This window comes from Balaenoptera borealis (assembly GCF_965194805.1).
Source record: "Balaenoptera borealis genome assembly, chromosome: 8".
Lineage (NCBI taxonomy): Eukaryota > Metazoa > Chordata > Mammalia > Artiodactyla > Balaenopteridae > Balaenoptera > Balaenoptera borealis.
This window is the reverse complement of record NC_138865.1, coordinates 1,344,769-1,366,677: the sequence shown is the minus strand read 5'-3', so window position 1 is coordinate 1,366,677 and position 21,909 is coordinate 1,344,769. Positions and strand designations below refer to the sequence as shown.

At 40.2% G+C, this 21,909-nt stretch overlaps 1 long non-coding RNA gene across 1 annotated transcript in view; it reads left to right on the top strand.

The window, feature by feature from the left end:
* Window positions 1–21,909, top strand: part of LOC309633381 — a 364,347-nt gene that overhangs the window by 57,820 nt on the left and 284,618 nt on the right. Inside the window, exon 3 of the long non-coding RNA XR_014247482.1 lies at window positions 19,641–21,032. This is a non-coding gene — a long non-coding RNA (uncharacterized lncRNA). The remainder of the gene's footprint in view (window positions 1–19,640; window positions 21,033–21,909) is intronic.

Sequence of the window (21,909 nt, the reverse complement as noted above, 5' to 3'; positions counted from 1 at the left end):
ATGGTAGCTCTGTTTTTAGTTTTCTGAGGAACCTCCATATTGTTCTCCATAGTGGCTGCACAAACTTACATACCCACCAACAGTGTAGGAGGGTTCCGTTTTTTTTTTTTTAACATCTTTATTGGAGTATAACTGCTTTACAATGGTATGTAAGTTTCTGCTTTATAACAAAGTGAATCAGCTATACATATACATATATCCCCATATCTCCTCCCTCTTGCCTCTCCCTCCCACCCTCCCTATCCCACCCCTCTAGGTGGTCACAGAGCACCAAGCTGATCTCCCTGTGCTATGCAGGTGCTTCCCACTAGCTATCTATTTTACATTTGGTAGTATATATAAGTCCATTTCACTCTCTCACTTCGTCCCAGCTTACCCTTCCCTTTCCCCCTGTCCTCAAGTCCATTCTCTACATCTGTGTCTTTATTCCAGTCCTGCCCCTATGTTCTTCAGAACCATTTTTTTTTTTTAGATTCCATATGTATGTGTTAACATACGATATTTGTTTTTCTCTGACTTACTTCACTCTGTATGACAGACTCTGGGTCCATCCACCTCACTACAAATAACTCAATTTCGTTTCTTGTTATGGCTAATATTCCATTGTATATATGTACCACATCTTCTTTATCCATTCATCTGTCGATGGACACCTAGGTTGCTTCCATGTCCTGGCTATTGTAAATAGTGCTGCAGTAAACACTTGGTACATGACTCTTTTTGAATTATGGTTTTCTCAGGGTATATGCCCAGTAGTGGGATTGCTGGGTTGTATTGTAGTTCTATTTTTAGTTTTTTAAGGAAGCTCCATACTGTTCTCCATAGTGGCTGTATCAATTTACATTCCCACCAACAGTGCAAGAGGGTTCCCTTTTCTCCACACCCTCTCCAGCATTTATTGTTTGTAGATTTTTTGATGATGGCCATTCTGACTGGTGTGAGTTGATACCTCATTGTAGTTTTGATTTGCATTTCTCTAATGATGAGTGATGTTGAGCATCCTTTCATGTGTTTGTTGGCAATCTGTATATCATCTTTGGAGAAATGTGTATTTAGGTCTTCTGCCCATTTTTGTATTGGGTTGTTTGTTTTTTTGGTATTGAGTTGCATGAGTTGTTTGTATGTTTTGGAGATTCATCCTTTGTCGGTTGCTTCATTTGCAAATATTTTTTCCCATTCTGAGGGTTGTCTTTTCATCTTGTTTATGTTTTCCTTTGTGGTGCAAAAGCTTTTAAGTTTCATTAGGTCCCATTTGTTTATTTTTGTTTTTATTTCCATTTCTCTAGGAGGTGGGTCAAAAAGGATCTTGCTGTGATTTATGTCATAGAGTGTTCTGCCTATGTTTTCCTCTAAGAGTTTTGTAGTGTCTGGCCTTACATTTAGGTCTTTAATCCATTTTGAGTTTATTTTTGTGTATGGTGTTAGGGAGCGTTCTAATTTCATTCTTTTACATGTAGCTGTCCAGTTTTCCCAGCACCACTTATTGAAGAGGCTATCTTTTCTCCATTGTATATTCTTGTCTCCTTTATCAAAAATAAGGTGACCATATGTGCATGGGTTTAACCCTGGGCTGTCTATCCTGTTCCATTGATCTATATTTCTGGTTTTGTGCCAGTACCATACTGTCTTGATTACTGTAGCTTTGTAGTAGAGTCTGAAGTCTGGGAGCCTGATTCCTCCAGCTCCGTTTTTCTTTCTCAAGATTGCTTTGGGTATTCGGAGTCTTTTGTGTTTCCATACAAACTGTGAAATTTTTTGTTCTAGTTGTGTGAAAACTGCCATTGGTAGTTTGATAGGGATTGCACTGAATCTGTAGATTGCTATGGGTAGTATAGTCAGTTTCACAATATTGATTCTTCCAATCCGAGAACATAGTATATCTCTCCATCTGTTTGTATCACCTTTAATTTCTTTCATCAGTGTCTTATAGTTTTCTGCATGCAGGTCTTTTGTCTCCTTAGCTAGGTTTATTCCTAGGCGTTTTATTCTTTTTGTTGCAATGGTAAATGGGAGTGTTTCCTTAATTTCTCTTTCAGATTTTTCATCATTAGTGTATAGGAATGCAAGAGAGTTCTGTTCATTAATTTTGTATCCTGCTACTTTACCAAATTCATTGATTAGCTCTAGTAGTTTTCTGGTAGTCTCTAGGATTCTCTATGTATAGTATCATGTCATCTGCAAACAGTGACAGCTTTACATCTTCTTTCCGATTTGGATTCCTTTCATTTCTTTTTCTTCTCTGATTGCTGTGGCTAAAACTTCCAATACTATGTTGAATAATAGTGACGAGAGTGGACAACCTTGTCTTGTTCCTGATCTTAGAGGAAATGGTTTCGGTTTTTCACCATTGAGAACATAATATTTGTTATTTGTATACTTTTTAATGATACCCATTCTGACAGGTGGGTGGTACCTCACTGTAGTTTTGATGTGCCTTTCTCTAATAGTTAGTGATGTTGAGCACTTTTCATGTGCCTACTGGCCATGTGTATGTCTTCTTTGGAGAAATGTCTATTTAGGTCTTCTGCCCATTTTTCAGTTGGGTTGTTTGTTTTTTTGTTGTCGAGTTATATGAGCTGATTGTATATTTTGGAGATTAAGCCCTTGTCGGTCACATCATTTCCAAGTACTTTCTCCCATTCCATAGGTTGTCTTTTAGGTTTTTTTGTTTGTTTGTTTGTTTTATGGTTTCCTTTGCTGTACAAAAGCTTGTAAGTTTGATTAGGTCGTATTTGTTTATTTTTGTTTTTATTTCTATTGCCTTGGGAGACTGACCTAGGAAAACATTGGTATGATTTATGTCAGAGAATGTGTTGCCTGCGCTCTCTTCTAGGAGTTTTATGGATTGTCTTTTATCTTATTAGTTTGGTGAGTTATATTAATTTATTTTGAATGCTAAATTAACATGTATTCCTGGAAAAACCTCTGCTTGGCCATTATACATTATATTTTTAATATATTGTTGAATTTGCTAATATTCTCTTTAAAAATTACATCTAATATTCATAAAGGATATGATATTTGTATCTTCTTTTTTATAATGCTTTGTCTAGCTTTGTTATCAGAGTAATAGTGGCCTCATAAAATGTGATGGGAAGGATTTCTTTTTCTTCTATTTTCAACAGAATTTTAATACCATTTGTGTAATATTAACATTATTTCTTTAATATTTGATTGATTTCATCTGTGAAACCCAACTTGTCTGGAATTCTTGGTAAAGTTTTTTTTTTTATAGATATAATGTTAAAACTATTCAAATTTCTATTTCTTCTTATGTTCAAATGTTTATAATAGGGGATTTGGAGTCTTCTTCCCTAAATTCATGTGTGGGCCCACTTAGAATCAGTTTCTATTGACTCTCTTCCTGGATTTGTGTCATACTTTGCTGTTTCTTGGAATGGCTAAAATTTTTTAAAAAATTTCCAGCTGCTATTCCAATCATAAACTCTCATTTCTGGTACTCTGCCCGTGTAAAACTATATTTTGTTTGTTTGTTTGTTTTTGTTTTTATTGAGTTATAGTTGATTTACAGTGTTGTGTTAGTTTCACGTATACAGTACAGTGATTCAGTTGTGTGTGTGTATTCTTTTTCATATTCTTTTCCATTACGGTTTATTACAGGATACTGAATATAGTTCCCTGTGCTATACAGTAGGTCCTTGTTGTTAATCTATTTTATATGCAGTTCGGTGTATCTGTTAATCTCAAACTCTTAATTTACCCCTTCTCCACCCCTTTTCTCCTTTGGTAACCATAAATTTGTTTTCTATGTCTGTGAGTCTGTTTCTATTTTGTAAATAAGTTCATTTGTATCATATTTTAGATTCCACATATAAGTGATATCATATAATTTTTTTCTGCTGATTCACATCATTGAAGGGGGTTTGAGAAGATCTGTAATCCAAAAGCCACAAATTCAGGACTGAAAGCCTCAAACTCACACATTTCTTACTATTTTAAGAGCTGTTTTTTCAGAGCAAAATTTCCTGCAGTCTCTGTCTGATTTTGGATAATTTCTACTGCCTTTACATAGTTGAATTTTTATTTCATCCAGTTCTATAATTGTTATCTATTATAATTTTTATCTAACGTGGTTGAGTCTACACAACTCTTTTACTGGGACACCATTCCTTGACGTTCTCTCTTTATGCATTGAAATTTAATTATTACAACTCCTATGGGGGCTTCCCTGGTGGTGCAGTGGTTGAGAATCTGCCTGCCAATGCAGGGGACACGGGTTTGAACCCTGGTCTGGGAAGATCCCACATGCCACGGAGCGACTAGGCCCGTGAGCCACAATTGCTGAGCCTGTGCGTCTGGAGCCTGTGCTCCGCAACAAGAGAGGCCGTGATAGTGAGAGGCCCGCGCACCGCGATGAAGAGTGGCCCCCACTTGCCGCAACTAGAGAAAGCCCTCGCACAGAAATGAAGACCCAACACAGCCAAAAATAAATATAAATAAATTAAAAATAAATCCTATGAATGTAATCCTCTAAGTATTAAAATTGTTTCTTCTTTAAGGCGATTTCCTTAGAGTAATAGTGCACAATTTGTCAAAAACATAAATATTTTCAAGTATATTGTAATATAATGAGATAAATTATTTTCTCAAGTCCCCATGGGTGAATGTTACTGGTGGCTGGAATGAGAGAGTAATAGCATACATTCTGGTTTTTTTAAAATAGGTGTAAGCTTTGCAAAGCATATTCAGATAAGTATTTTGGTAGGAATGGGAGAAGTTTTTTTTACAAGAGTATAATTCAATTCTGTGAGGCTCTGATTAATATGAACATTGTGATGTATCACCAAAATATTTATCAGTTTATTAGTTGACAAATTTGGTTCAGAAGGATTTGCTCTTCAATCATTATAATCATTCATCTTAATTTCTAGTAAATACACCAAAAAGCAAGACCTCTCTAATGACTATTAATTTTGCTCTTAGTACTTTCTTAGATATATCTTGTTGTCAGAGTTAAAATTAAACATAACTGGGGAAAGGCAACTCTGTAAACAGGAAAATTTTTAGTCAAATTGCTTCTGTCACCTGGTATCAAAGACCTATATTATTTATACCAATGTTCAATTTTCTTGGTTATCTTTAAGTCCCTTGAAAAGACTAGACAAATTGACAGAAGTCAGACACTGTAGAAGTATTAGATGTATTAGTCGCTAAATGTCATGTTTGAAAATAATTAAGTTTATAATTTAGACTTTCACAGAATCAGAACAGCAGTGCACATCTGCAAGAAAGTAATTAATCTTAATCTGATGAAGCTGGTTTTCCAAATTCCTAGGCATTAGTCCCAGACTGCATTGAGGGATATTTTGCCCTATATCTGTACATAAGTTGATATTCTTAAAATGAAGGACTCTGTACTTTGCAGACATTGATAATAAGGATGTGAGTAACTACTGGGTCATTGAAAAGTTCTGGGATTGCAAGTCATGGTAATAATTATTGCTAAGTGAATTTGTTTCCTATAAAATTCAGCTGTTTCTGTTATGTTGATCTAAACCTAATAAGTATGTGGTTGAAACTTGTATGTAAAGAGTCACAATGAATAAGGAGACATACACAGAACAGAAGCCCTGGATTGACGGGGTACAACACAAACATGTGACAGGGAACCTCAGGAGTGTGGGGACCAGCTCTGAAAAGCCTCTCTTTTTAAGGCCTATTTCACATCTTCATTCCGTCCAGCCCCTGCCCTACACTCTCCACCCTTCTTCCAGTTTTAGCTGAAACTGCTCTCGTTGTTTCGTTGAGGAAACACCCATTAATGCAAATAGATAAGAACTTTTTCATCCGTTCGCCATGCGCAGCCCTACCCTGTGTCTTCCTCACCCCCTTAGCGATGCTCACTGCTCCTAACCTGGGACCTTTCCACATCTGTATCCAAGCACTTGACTTGTACCTTCTTTCTCACTTACACGAGGTCTTTAATCTGGAAATTATCCCATTTCTGCTCAACATCATCATTTTATTCTCTTAATATTTCCATCAGCTCCAAAACACATTATAGCAACTCTCATTTTAGAAAGCAAGCGACCAACCAAACAGAAAACAGCTTCCCTTGACTCCCCGTTCCCCTCCAGCCACATCTCTGTTTTCCTTCCTCCAAAGTTGGGAAGCTCCTTCCCAGGGTCCTCCATCCCCCTCTTTCCTCTTTCCTTTCGTTTCAGTCAGCCCCTGCCCCCAACCCTGAAGCTGCTCTTGTCGTGAACAGTGGTCCTCTTTGCAAAGCTAGTGGCCTGGTCTCTCTTCTCATCTATTGGGAATGGTTGCCTTACCCCCTTTTGGATGCCTGTTCTTCTCTTGCTCTTGGAGGGCCACTGTCTCCTGGTTTTACTCTGACTCTGCACTGGTTGCACTTTCTCAGTCTCCTGTTCTGGAAATTCCTTCTCTTCCCAACTTCTGTATTTGGAAATGTTCCCAGGATCAGTCTTTGTTCCTTTTCTGTTTCTATGTAAACACTTGTTCTAAATGATCACATTTAATCCCTGAGCTTGAAAGCCATCCCTCTACTTAGGAATCCCAATTTTACATCTTGTCCCTGAGCTCCAAACTGTTTATTCAGCACCCTCATTTGACCGTCTAAAATGTATCAAATAGGACCGTACCTTTTCTTCACATCACTGCAGACCTGCCCTTCCACGTGAGTCAGGGCCACCACGATCCACCCACAACCCACCAAGCTGCTCAAGCCGAGAATCTCCGTCTCACCCTTCGAAGCCTTTGTCTACCTCGAGTCACCCGCAGGTCCTGTTGGCTCTGCCTTTACGATGCACCCTGAATAGGATCACTGTATCCTCATCCACCATGGCCACCTAATCCCAGCTAGACTTCTGCACACACCGCCTCCCAGAGCTGCTTTGATGCTGTGCTTCACTGTACAGGGTCCATTCTCCACACAGGACCCAGAGTGAGTCAGACCCGTTGCTCATCCCTTCAGAATCCTTCACTGCGTTCTGACATTTCAGATAAAACCCGGACTTCTTCCCCAGTCATGCAAGGCTGTACGCGGGCTGGCCCTGACTGCCCTTCTGCCCTCTTGTCCGCCTCTTCTCCCACAGTTCATTCTTCCCAGACTAAAGGCCATCTCCCTGAGGTCCTGCAGACACCACGCTCACCACTTACTCAAAACCTTAACACAGGACATTTAAAGTTGCTCTTCATTTACGTAGACCCTTCCCTGTCTGCATGTTTTGACCAGGGTGGCTCTTTCTTCTTATCTAGAGCTCTGCTTAAATATTGCTTCCTTAGAAAAATATCTTACCTGGCCAACCTGTCTTTTTTTTTTTTTAATAAAGTATTTGTTTATTTATTTATTTATGACTGTGTTGGGTCTTCGTTTCTGTGCCAGGGCTTTCTCTAGTTGTGGCGAGCGGGAGCCACTCTTCATCGCGGTGCGCGGGCCTCTCACTGTCGCGGCCTCTCTTCTAGCGGAGCACAGGCTCCAGACGCGCAGGCTCAGTAGTTGTGGCTCACGGGCCTAGTTGCTCCGCGGCATGTGGGATCTTCCCAGACCAGGGCTCGAACCCGTGTCCCCTGCATTGGCAGGCAGATTCGCAACCACTGCGCCGCCAGGGAAGCCCCAACCTGTCTTTTAAAAAAATTTTGTTTTTTATTGAAGTATAGTTGATTTACAGTGTTGTGTTAAATACTGCTGTACAGCAAAGTTATTCAGGTGTACATATATATATATATATATACACATTCTTTTTTAAAATATTCTTTTCCATTATGGTTTATCACAGGATATTGGATGTAGTTCCCAGTGCTGTACAGTAGGACCTTGTTGTTTATCCATCCTATATATAATAGTTTGCATCTGCTAACCCCAAACTCCCACTCCATCCCTCCCCCACCCTCTCCCTTTTAGGCCAACCTGTTTTTCATAGACCCTTCCTCTTGCATCACTATGTCTACCTTTCTTCTGTTTTCTTCTTCACATCTTCTGTAGTGGGAATGATAGTTTTTCCTTTATTTTTTAAAATGTGTCTCTACCACTAAAATAAACTCTGTGAGGCTAGAACATTTCTTGGTCTTGTTCACACCATACTCACAGAACGTAACATATTGTATAAAGTATTTACAGCATCCAAAATAATTTTTGAATGAATGCATTTGATTTTCTAAGAATTTAAAGCTGAGAGCAAGGCTGTCAGTCATGTTGGTGGGGCTGTGGCAGTGCTCTCACCCTGAAACATACATACAGATTATCTGTTAATTTAAAGACCAAAGTTATACGTCATCCGAATTCATCTACTTTTCACAAATACTCTTTTCCAGGACTTTAGAAATGTTATTATTGGTCATCCTAGCTAGCAATCTCCGTAACCTCTCTCTTGTAAATCTCAAGATTCTTTCCGAAGCAAAATGGGAAAGGTAACCTGTCCTGAATTGTGTGGCTTATCAATTACAACAATAAATTTTTATTGCATATACCACACTCGTCCTGCTCAAAATGCCATTGTCAATTTCACATATTGACGAAGAGAATTGCTGTTGAAATCTAAAGTAATTTTTCCTGTAAATTCACATAGAATACGCAATAGGTATCCATGTCATGTATAAATGAACAAAACGTGATTGTAAAAATTCTCTTTATCTCTGCACTTTGGACATAGGCTGATATTTGAAAGCCCATTTAAGGCTCACTCTAATTGGAAATTTGCACTGACCCTTTCCATTTCGTAGCAATAGAATTCACGAATAACAATAACCCATTTTAAATTATTTTTCAAATCAGATCTCCAAATCCTTATAAGAAGAAATTTAATTAAAAGTCAAAGAAAAAAGTAACATACTATAAAATTATTTTCATCACTTTGAAAATTAGTTTCTAGCACATTAGTTATGTATATTAATTTGAAACAAAGTTCACATTTCTGGTATAATAATTTTCATATATTTCACAGAGCTTAGGAGTCAGAGAATCATTATCATTAAAGAAGAAGAAATATTTATGATGCTAAATTGGCCTCATCTGAAATTAATACTAAAAGCAAGGCATATTAAAAAGTGGTATCACATGTTTCTGGATCATATTTACCTTTCAGTTTATCAATACCTTTTCTTTTGTTTTGAAATGAAAACACATGATGCATCTTATTCCTGTATGACATGTTTCACCTGGTCATGGGGAGGAGCATGAGCTCTCATGGAGCAAATGTGGCCAAAGTAGAGCCGTAAACTTGATTTAACTTTTCTTGAAATCAGTAAATAAAGCTCATACCGTCGGATGAAAATACTCTGTTTTTGACATACATATGCTAATCTTATCCATTGAAATAAGAAATATATGTTTGGTAAAATAAGAGATTTCATTTTGATGTGTGACTATGAAGTATTTAAACAACAGACATGCTAGAATGTATATATCCAAGTGTGTGTGGACCTTGACCTTGGGGGATTATACGTATACGATGGCAGTGATGCCATGGTTTCAGTGATAAAAGAGAATACTTTTGAGCACCTCACGTGCCAGCTTTCTTCTAAACTCTTCGAATAGTTTAATTTACTCCTAGAAACAATGCTATGACGTAGGCATTATTATTAGTCCCCAGTATAGTTGGGGTTGAATAGACTGAAAACTGGATTCAGATAATCGACTCACAAGAGTGCACAGAGCGCCCTCGTGGAAGGCTTTTAGTGAAGACAAGGGCCCCGAGTGGCAGGGGAGAGGCTTCAGGGAAACAGCAGGCCTGCTCAACAAGGGCCTCCTCCTCTGCGAGGATGTGACATCTCCAGGCGGAACCATCGTTTGTGCAGTGTGTCTTGCTTTGGCAGATTTTGCTAAAAGTTCCTGGTGAGATCTGTATGTCTCTCTGGTTGTGTAGCCAAGCCAGGCTGACTAACCAGTACCAGCAGTTCTGGGGTTACTGTGGGAGTTATTTGAGGGTTATTTTGGAAATGCTGCATTTTGATACCCACCCACGATTCTGAAAGGAATTTCATAATACAGCGCTCTGCACTGGGGTTCTTTACCTTCCAGGTATGTCAAGCCTGTTTTCTGGACTGTATCGCAACCTCGTTGGCTAGTACCCAGGAACTGGCAAAAGTCACTTTTGCTGTTGTCTGTGTCCCCTGATGTGAGGAACACCACTTAATTCTGCCCACTGGGCAGGTTTTACTTTTACCTGTTGAGTTAATGTAGCATCATCAGTGCGTCAACAGAGCCCCTGCTCTCTAGATGGAATGTAGGTTGGTCATCTAGATTGTTGATGACCATCTACAATCCATGCTGCTTGGCACCCTTTGATAACATGTTACAGGGAGGGGATCACTCTGTCACATCCTTCCATAAGTCCGCAGGGAGATGTAGGACCCAAAGGGATGCCAGCCTCCTGTTCATACACGTGCTGAGGACCCCAGTGATCTCCCCATTGGATGTTCTTGAATGCACTATTTCTTTTAAAGATAATGAATTTCATTAAATTCTTCCCTCCATTTCCCTCCGTGTAGTTTGATGATATGACATAACCCACAATGATAGGTATCTCAAGTCTCAAATTTATGTCCTTTATAATGGGAACAGTTCCAATTAAGTCCCCAGTAACAATAACAAGCCCAGTCGTTTTCACATGGTGTCCGGGAACTTGCATCAGGTTACTTTCCAGTCTGAATACCAGTGGGTGCCACTGGGTGGCAGCAACAGGCTTTTGCCAAATGTTCCAGCCAGCTTTTAAGGGACAGTGGGAGAGGGGGGTACAAAGGCTTGATTGTGCTATGGTTCTTTCTTATTTATTTATTTATTTTTGGCTGCATTGGGTCTTTGTTGCTGCGCGCGGGCTTTCTGTAGTTGCAGCAAGCAGGGGCTGCTCTTCGTTGCAGTGCACGGGCTTCTCATTGTGGTGGCTTCTCTTGTTGCGGAGCACAGGCTCTAGGTACACAGGCTTCAGTAGTTGCGGCGCGTGGGCTCAGTAGTTGTGGCTCGTGGGCTCTAGAGTGCAGGCTCAGTAGTTGTGGCGCACGGGCTTAGTTGCTCCGCGGCATGCGGAATCTTCCTGGACTAGGGCTTGAACCCGTGTCCCCTGCATTGGCAGGCAGATTCTCAACCACTGCGCCACCAGGGAAGTCCCTGTGCTATGGTTCTTTGAGGGCCTGGAAAAGAACAAAACTGCTGTTTCTCAAAGCCCCACTCAAATTTAGATTTTTTCTCCTTGGTAATTTTATGAATAGGGGCTAATAAATTTCTCATATGTTACACGTGGTTTCTCTAGAAACCAACCAACCTAATCAATTTTAGTGCTCCGTGCTTTGATTTTGGAAATGGCAGGACCAATAACTCATTTTTGGTTGTCGGAAGGATGCCCTAGTCACCCCTGTCCAAGAGATGTCAGGGCATTTCACGGTTTTTGCTGAGCCCTGAACTTTAGTTGGTTTAATCAATGTCTTCTGGTGTCATATGGCTAACAAGTATCAATACTTCTAATTCAGTTTTAGCTTAGGGACCAGATTGAGAAATACACATGTCAATAATGTAATAAATAACCGTACTTTCCAACTGAATCTTTATCTCTAATGGCAAAAAATATGTAAAGAACTCATACAACTCAGTAGAAGAAAAAACCAAACAAAGTGATTAAAAAATGTAAAGAGGAACTGAATAGACATTTCCCCAAAGACTTAATTATACAGATGGTCAAGAGGTACATGAAAAAGTGTTCAGCGTCACTAATCATCAGGGAAATGCAAATCAAAATCACAGTGAGATATCACCTCACACCTGTCAGAATAGGCCATCATCAAAAAGTCTATAAACAGTAAATGCTGCAGAGGGTGTGGAGAAAAGGGAACCCTCCTACACTGTTGGTGGGAATGTAAATTGGTGCAGCCACTGTGGAGAACAGTATGGAGGCTCCTTAAAAAACTAAGCGTTGCCATATGATCCAGCAATTCCCCTCCTGGGTGTGTATAGAAAGGAAATAAAAATGGGATATTGAAGAGATATCTTCTCCCCCATGTTCACTGCAGCATTATTCACAATAGTCAGAGTGTGGAAACAACCTGAGCATCTGTCCATGGATGAATGGATAAAGGAGATGTGATATGGAATATCATTATTCAGCCACAAGGAAGAAGGAAACCCTGCCATTTTTGGCAATGTGGATGGACCTTGAGAGCATTATGCTAAGTGAAGTATGACAGAGAAAGTCAAATACTGCATGATCTCATGTGTGGAATCTTAAAAAGCTGAGCTCACTGAAACACAGAGTAGGATGGGGATTACCAGGGCTGAGGGTGGGGAAATGGGGAGATGTTGGTCAAAGGTACAAACTTCAAACTTCCAGCTGTAAGGTGAATAATTTCTGGCAAAAGCAGGAAAATTTAAATATCTTCATGAAAACACAGTAAAAGTGTATTTTTCCATCCATCTCACATGAATGCAAATTGGCTTTGAATTTCTTCTTGAGTAGAAATGGAGGGAAAGCATTAGCCAAATTGATCCCAGACCTGCGGTCTCCCTTAGCTTGTCCCCCTGTCTGAATATTTAATGTCACACTGTGCACTCTTTGTGGCCTGGAGGCCATTGTTTTTTAAGATTTTCATCATCTCCAGCTAGTCTCCAGGATTCTTCAGCTTTTCTCACAGACCATTAAACAAGGAATTTGTGGGTATTGATGCACTACTTGTGGCCTGGGGGCCATTGTTTTTTAAGATTTTTATCATCTACAGGGAGTCTCCAGGATTCTTCAGCTTTTCTCACAGACCATTAAACAAGGAATTTGTGGGTATTGATGTCCCTGCCTCTAAAAGAACTTTAATCAAAATTTCTTTTTGCACCTCAGGTGTCCAACCCTGGTTTCTCCTAATTGTTTTACATTAGCCACTTGAGTGGGCTTAGATAATTGTCAAAGTTCCCATTACCATGCTCCATTAAAAGAGAACAAAGAACAGATTTGCAGGACAGCCTCTTCCCCAATGATTCGGGTGAGATAAGACCTTCCATTGGAACATCATATCCATCCCAATAATACAGTCTGGTGGGGTGAGACAGCACACAGACACACACACACCTTTTGTTCATAAATCCCTACATTTTAAGCCACACTTTTACCTGTATCTGAAACCGAGCAGGACCCTGTGGGGCTCCTGGGCATGGAAGCCTTTCTGTACCCTGTTTCTTGTTTGTAGGGAATAGACTCCAGCCTCCATGACCTTCCCCGAGTTCCAAAGGGCAGGTTCAAACAGCTGCTAATCAGGGAAGGGAAGGGACGCAGAGACAAGGGAGGAACAGTCAGGAAACAATAGTGCAGCCTTGGGGCGGGTCCTGGTTCCCCCTCAAGGGATACACATAACCGTATCTTTGAGCTCTTCTGCAGAACTAAAGCCCCCACCAAATGGAAGATGTTAGAATTCTTCATTCCAGAGAGGGTCACAGTTTGATAACCTTGAGAAGTTCATCAGGAGACCACCCGAGGCCAGATTAAAAGAACGCAGGCCCTGCCCACACCCTGATCCTTACTGGGAACCCTGCCCTTGACATTGCTATAAAACTCCTCCCCAAATCCCCCCAGGTTGGGGCACACAGTTTTTCAGGGCAGGAGCCCACTGTGGCCCCCTTTGCCTCGCAAAGCAATAAAGCTCTTCTTTTCTACTTCACCCCAAACTCTGTCTCTGAGATTTGATTTGGCTCTGGTGCACAGAGGCCGAGTTTTCAGCATCAAATTCTTTACACTGGCTCACCACCCTTCCTGATGTAATTATAGTTGCCTGCGAACTTTTCATCAGGTTCTAGTGTGGCATCGTGTCGGGCACCGGTGTCCGGCCATCTCACCAAAGCCTCTTGTGTCCTCAGACTGCTCTACCCACATCACTGTGCACAGCCTCGGGCCCCTCACTGGTGGCTGAGCCTTGCGACCTTGGCCCTTCTGTCATTCAGATTCTTTCTTCACCTTTTTTCCACACAATTCTAATTGGCCTTTACTCCAGGAATTATAAATTCCTTTTTGTATTATAATCAGATTTTAGAGAATTCATTAAGGCTAGGGTAACGTGAGCAAATCTGTCCCAGTCTTTTCAGAGCTTGCAGAGTTGGTGATGCGGTAAGATCATCTCATCATTAAAATGAGATGTATAGTGAGTCATTAAAAATTTAGTACTTACACCATGTATTGTGTCCTTTTAATGCTATTTAAAAAATTTTTAAATTAATTAAAATTAGTTTTTAATTAAAATATAGTTGATTTACAATGTTGTGTTAGTTTCTGGTATACAGCAGAGTGATTCAGTTTTATATATATATGTATATACATATATTTATTTATGTATATATATTTTTTCTTTTTTAGATTCTTTACCCATGTAGGTTATTACAAGACACTGAGTAGAGTTCCCTGTGCTCTACAATAGGTCCTTGTTGGTTATCTGTTTTACATATAGCAGTTTGTATCTGCTAACCCCAAACTCCTAATTTATCCCTCCCCGCCTTGCCCCTTAACCATAAATCTGTTTTCTGTGCCTGTGATCAACCTACTGAATACTTAAGATTCAGTTTAAATGTTCTGAGGTACTTTTTACCCCTTTTATCCTTATTTCCTTTCTTTAGAATAACCCTAGTCTTCTCTCGTCATTAGCCCCCCACCCCCCTTGCAGTAACTGGGCAAAGAGCCTCCCAGTTTCCCACACCCGAGCTGGTCCCTGCAGCAGTGAAGCCTTACAAGGAGCCAGAGCAGCGGGGGGCCTCTTACAGCACAGCACGGAGTTAGGAGAAAGTTTAGGACTATTAAAACTAATCAAAGTGACTTGTATTCAGCACACCTCAGTGGCCTCAGAAAGAAGTATTCCACTGAATATCTGAGGGTGGGTTTGGACAATTCTCCTTTATGGTTTGTGTTATTTACCTTTCCCTTTGCAGAGGTTAACAGATTGGGCGTTGGCCCCTGTATCTACATGATGGCCAAAGCTGTCGGAAGTGAGGGTCCTGAGTACAAACTAACATGCTTGTCCGTTTGACAGTGCCCCATGCAGGGGAAGCGGCTCTTTGATTTCCATGCAAAACCTTTGATCTCAGTAGAGGTTCAGAAGTGAGTTTGTGACTATCTCCAACGTGGCTTAACCTGTGCAGCTGAATATCCTAGTGTTTCTGTAGTCTCTTGATCCCCTCCCCCGTTGTAAACAGTTAGTGACTTTTGTTCATAGGGGATGTATTTTGACAAAACAGTTATCTCCCCCGTCCCCTTGGGCGTTACAGGCTGAGCCAAGTGCCACGGTCTATGGCCTTGGACCCCACCCGCTGCTTCTCTTCACTGTCATTTTCTCCCCAAGAGACAGAGGCAGCCAAGGTGCAGAGCTGGGTCAACTCGGAAGTTCATTTAGCTGTTTGCCCCGGGGTTGGGATCTTCCTCTCCCACATCACTGATAGGCATGCACCCTCCCACCATGGGCGCAGCATTTGTGCGACTTCCTGCCAGGGATGGGGGGAGGCGTCGGGTTCCTGAACCCCCCCCCAGTCCTTCTTCATTGCTTATTCTCCCAAACAGAGGCGTCGCCATTATTTAAATTATACAGTCTGCCACCTGCACAGATTGCAACCAGTTATGTAATTGAAAGGACGCACAAGAGTGCATGGAACACACACCCAAAAGGTTTTATTTTTTATTTTATTTATTTATTTTATTTTTTAATTGAAGTATAGCCGATTTACAATGCTGTGTTAATTACTGCTGTACAGCAAAGTGATTCAGTTATACATATATATACAATATATTCTTTTTTTATATTCTTTTCCATTATAGTTTATCAGAGGATTTTGAATATTGTTCCCTGTGCTCTACAGTAGGACCTTGTTGTGTATCCATTCCATATATAAAAGCTTGTATCTGCTGACCCTAAGCTCCCACTCCATCCCTCCCCCGCTCCGCTCTCCTCCCCCTTGGCAACCTCCAGTCTGTTCTCTTATGTCTGGGAGTCTGTTTCCGTTTGTGAAACCGTCTATGAAACAGAAACAAAAGGTTTTACTCAAGGCACGAGCAGCGCAGTGGAGAGCGTACGGGAAAGCGTGAGGTCCTGGTCCGGGTGCAGCCTCGCCAAGCCTTCTCGTTTGCCCGGGACACACTTCGTCTGCAGCTTGAACCCTCACGATTGTGTGATGAACTTTCGTTTGGGAAGACGTCCCTAAAGTCTCCAGGGGGATGTTTTACACCCCTGATCACATAATCAACAAGGCTGTGTAACAGGAAATACCAGGTGTAAGCCAGAAACAACTTGAACAGTTTGTCGCCACCAGGGAACTTTTCAACTTTAAATAGCACATTACAAAGTATTAGTTATAACACCGCCTCCCCTTACCTTGATCAAGAGTCAGTTCCAGACTTCCAGGTGACCCCGAGATAAGCATAGAGGGGGTACGCCTAAAATAACTCTATTTTACACAGGCAGCCTGAGCACGGGACGGTCTGGCCACAGGACAGGCAGACCTCAGAGAATTAAACTGTCATGGAAGGTCCTCATGAACAAATATTTTGTTTATTTTTGTTTACTTGTGGATTTTAAAGGAATAAAATAACGCTTATTCATTATCTTTCTTCCTAATCAAATCACAATATATTTTGCCCCTGTTTTGTTCTTGTTAAATATATATTATTCTGTATGTATAGTGGTAATTAGTGAAAAGTTTATATTTTTACTTAACATATGACACACACACTTTTCATGCTCCAAAGGAAGTTTTATTTTTATTATTTTAATGGCTGAATAATATTCTATCAAATAACTGTACCTTAATTTAGTGTCTAGACTATTGTCTTTTTCCCAATTTGCTTTCTATTATAAATATTATTTTAATAAACTAAGCTTTATTTCCTTTTATATTACTTTTAATAAACTTTATTTCCTTTTATATTAGTTCCTTGGGTTAAATTCTTAGAAGTATGATACTAAGTCAAAGAGTACACTTTTTATTTGTGTAAGATAAAACATTTTTATATTATTTTTGAAGTTTTTGCCATCTTATGATTGATAAACTGAATCTATATTCTTTCAAGACACTCTTGCTAGTATGGATTAGTTTCTTTCTAATTAAATATGCATTGAACTGTATCTCATTACACTTTTAATTTGCATTTTGAAATTATATTGTGCATGTCAATTTTCCACTTTCACATTAATTGATTTTTACCCTTGAATGAATAGTTCATATGCTTAGCCCATTTTTCTTCACATATTTCTTGCAAATCTGAAGGGGTTCTTTATGTAATACACACCAATAGTGTAATTTATGCCACTGCACCGAATAAATCTGTTGTAAGAGAGTTGCTAGTGAATAAGATGCTCATTTTTGCCATTAGGTCACCCAGCATGCGTTTGAGCTCTTTCTTGTCCTTCCATTCTGCAGAGGTGGGTTTGGGATTGCGGGCAGGAGAGAGTCCTGTTTAGAGTATTTGTAATCATCATATTTAACCCTATTAGATGGCAAGGAAAGCCTCTCTTTTCCATTTATGACAACAAATGCAACACCTTGGTGGTATTTTGCATTGATCCACACATGGATTTGAGATCATGAAAAGGTGTATTAAATCATGATTAAAATATGATGACACTGACTGGAGGAGGTTAAAGACCAATTGTCCTAACCAGGCTGTGGGGAGAGGAGGGGAGGTGAAGGAAGAGAAGGGGAGGGGAGGGGAGGGGGTGAGGGGAGGGGGTGAGGGGAGGGGGGAGGGGAGGGGCAGAGAGGGGGGAAAGGGGAGGGGAGTGGAGGGGAGGGTATGGGGGAGGGGAGGGGAGGGGAGAGGGGGAGGGAGGGGAGGGGAGGAGTTCTTGGCTCCCACTGAGTCAGTCACAATGACCATGGTGTATACAATTGACTAATATCCGTATGTGAGAATCATGACCAGCATGGGTGTTTTCAGCTCCATACAGAGAGACAGATTTAAATATTCTGCTAATCTTCATGCAACCCAATGAGATGGGTATGATTATTTCTTCCATTTCACAGAGGAGGAAACTAAGGCGCCAAGGAATTGATCAAAGTCAAGAGGTTTATTAATGATGGTACTGGAATATGTCTGGGCAATTTATTTCAGTCTGTTCACTAAACCACTACACTGACCTTCTCTAACAGAATTATTATTATTATTTATTATAATGCATGGAACAAAGTTATTAAAAATAATATTGATAAAATATTGAATTGTTCTATATGACTATCGAATTATTACAAGTGTACTAATGAGCTTTAGTATATTATATAGACTCCTGAATATTTCCCAACCTTACATTTGTGGTTATAACTCTTATTCTTTGGTGACAATAAAATATTTGTGATGACAAGTTAATGATATGCAATTTCTATACTTTGCAAACTGAAAGTGAGGTTCTTGCTGTTCTGTTGATCACTGGCTATTCTAAAATAAATAGAAAAGGGACAAATAATGAAGGGAGAAATTTTCTTCATACCTAATTTGTACTTAATTTTTTCTTATAGATACATAGACTGCTAGATTTTTTTCACTTTTTTTCTAAACTGCTGTAGGTCTGAAATATTTAAATATATATAGTAAATATTACACATTGCAATATGTTTTTATATAATACACATATCACTGACACAAAAATTTGATTATGATGCCTTAATGTTTTCTTCGTATTTATTTTGCTTGGAGTTTGTTGAGCTTTTCGAATCTGTGGGTCTATAGTTTTTGTTTATTTGGAAAAATTTGGCCACTTTTCTTCAAATATGTTTTCTAGTTCTTGGCTTCTCTCTTCTCTTTTCTGGAACTCCAACTATATGTCTGTTAAACAGGGTGATATAATCCCATAAATGACTCAGACTCTAATTGTTAGCTGCCGTTTTTTCTTCCTGTGTTTCAGTTTGTATAGTTGATATTATTTTGTCCTCAAGTGCACTGGTCTTTCTTTCTATAGTTTAATTTGCTTTTAATCTCAACCAGCACATTTTTTCATTTCATATTGTACTTTTCAAGTTCATTTGTCTGCCTACTAATGTATATATGTCTGTATATTTTTCCTCTTTATTTCCTATCTTTTTCTTCTTTATTTTCATTATTGCTTTCAGTTTCCTGAGTATTTTTGCAATACCTGTTTTAAGGAACTTGTCTGCTCCTTTCAAGATTTCTACCGTTTTTTGTCTGTTTTTATTAACTAATTTTTATCCAGTTTATAGATCAGATTTTGTTTGTATTTGTTTTTGGATGGGGAGGTTACAGGATTATTTTTCATCAGATGCTGGTATTGCATTTATTATATTGTTGAATATCTGTGTTTTCTTGTCTTTATAGAATTTTGGGCTTTGATTTGGCAGGTAGTTAAATTGCCTGTTTCTGACTTGTTCTTAAGCTTTTGTAGGATGGGTTTGAAGAGATGGCATATTAAAATTTAGAAAGTCCAATTACATTTGTAATTCAGATAAACAACAAAGCATTTATTTCAGGAAAAGTATGTCCTGTGCAACACTAAAAATAGAAAATGGGACATTAAAGTGAAACTTCAATTGCAATATTTGAGACATACTTATATTATAAAAAAATGTTATTTATCTAAAATTTATCTAAAATTCAAGTAGACTATCCTGTATTTTTATTTGCCCGATTTGTCAATCCTAGTAGTTGTCATTTTGGAGTCTCTACCAAATGGCCCAGGTATTCACCCAGATCTCTCTACTTTGACAGGTTGGACATCCATCCCCTGCCATCCCTCTCTGACCTCTAGGAATTTCTCAGCTTACAACTTGCTGGCAGTTCTCATTTGCCCACCCTTGGGCATTTTCATCCTGTGCTTGTGCAGATCAGTCTTCAGACAAGGACTTTAGGAGGATCCTAGGTACATTTCTTGGACTCTGTTTAGTTTCCTACGGCTGTAACAAATCACTACACACTTAATGGCTGTAAACAACAGAAATGTATTCTCTCACAGTTCTGGAGGCCAGAAGTCTAAAATCAGCACAGGCAACTACACTCAATATTTTGTAACAACTTGTATGGGAAAGGAATCTGGAAAAGAACACATATATATGTGTGTATATATATGTATAACTGAACCACTTTGCTGTATACCTGAAACTAACACAACTTTGTAAATGAACTATATGGAAAGAAAGAAAGCGAGGGAGGAAGGAAGGAAGAGAAAGAGAAAGAAAGAAGAAAGAAAGAAAAAAGAAAGAAAAGAAGAAAAGAAAGGATGGAGGAAAAGAAAGAAAAAGAAAGAAAGAGAAAGGAAACATCAGTACCACTGGACTGAAGTCACACCCCCGCATAGTTACATTACATCCATCTAAATTGGGCAGGTTCCTACCACATGTGACACCCTGCTGTCCCATCTCGAAGCACACACAGGCTCTCCCCTCTTTGCCACCGCCTGTGTGCATCCCATCCCGTATGCTAGAAAGGACCTTCCTTCCATCGTTCCCCATACAGCCTCCCCATTAGCCCCGCTCTCTTCTGGGAAACTCTAACTCTCCTAGGTAACTAGCACATCCTCACCCTGTGCCTACCTGTTGTATTCTTCCTGTTTTGTAAATGCCACTTAAATTCCTTTATTACTTTTACATCATAGTGAGGTCAGAGAGAACATCGGCCAGGAGACCACTCTGACTGGATAATCTTCCGGGACCGGAGTTCCCGGAAAGCTGTTCCACTCCCATTTGAGGTTGATGAGAGCTAAAGGCAAAAATTGAAACCAGCCAAGGGAAAAGCTGCACGGGACGGAGTGCAGGGAGGGCCACACCTGGAGCGTCCACCTGTCGGGTCTCCGCGGAGTCAGGACGGCCTCGCTCCTCTCCTGTTGGCTGTGACAACATACACGGAGTGTCGCCAGCAGAGACACTCACCTGAGCCTTGCTGTCTGGAGGCTTCGCCAGAGTCTGTTGACTGCCTCACCGATCTGTGGTCTCAGCCCGTCCAGAGGTCGAGCAGGCACCATGGGATGTGAAGCTCCAGCCACAGATCATCCTGGCAGGCCGTCCCATGGCTGCTGCAGGCGAACAAGGACACCCGCACCGGGCAGGACCCTCCGAGGGCAGAGTCCCCTCCCAGCAGCTGCGTGAAGTCCAGACCCATCTTTTGGTGAGTTTATGTCTTTGTTATAATTTTTGCTTACTACATTTTCACCTGTTTTATCCTTCCTAGCACAGTGCTAAACAAAGTTGACGTGCCATGGATATTTTCATATTAATGAATACGTATTTTCAAATGAGTGAATATTTTAACGTGATGCATGTTAATTTAATTTTCAGTGTGTGAGCTCTTTTCTCAGCACATGTGTTACTATTTTAGGGTAAAAGAGCAAGAGCGATAAAGTCTAAGTAGTGAATTCACATTACGCATGTGCATGTTCGAGAATCGACATAATGCTCATCTGGAGCAAAGCTCATTTCCCATGATGGATGAGAGAGAAAGTCCAGGATGGGGCAGAGGGAGCGGGGCTGAGAGATTAGTTCAGGCCAAGGGCACGGAGTCTGAAGGTCCTTTAAAAATCCTTATTTGCGTGACTAAATTCTGGCTCATTGCCAAGTGTCCATTGTGAGGAAGGTAGTGGAATGTCTAAGGGGTCTTAACCAGCATCTTTATAATGACCTGCAAACAAGAGAGGGTTCAGGCTGCTTCTCATATAATTCGTGCACTTTCTTCACGAAGGCTAAGGGTCTTTTCTCTGGCTGCTGTGAATGCATGTCTATCGTTTTAAGGAAAAACGTGTGAAAGTTACAGGCAAGTCTTCCTCAGGATTGTGATGGGCTGAATTGTGTCTTCCTCAAGTTCCCATGTGGAAGTCCTGACCCCCGGTACCTCAGAATGTGACTGTATTTGGAGACGGGGTCTTTACACAGATGGCTGAATTAAAATGAGACCGGTAGGTGGGCCCCAGCCCGCCAGGATGGTGCCCTTAGAGGGAGAGGTGGTTAGGACCCCCAGAGACACCGCGGGCATGTGCGCAGGAGAAGAC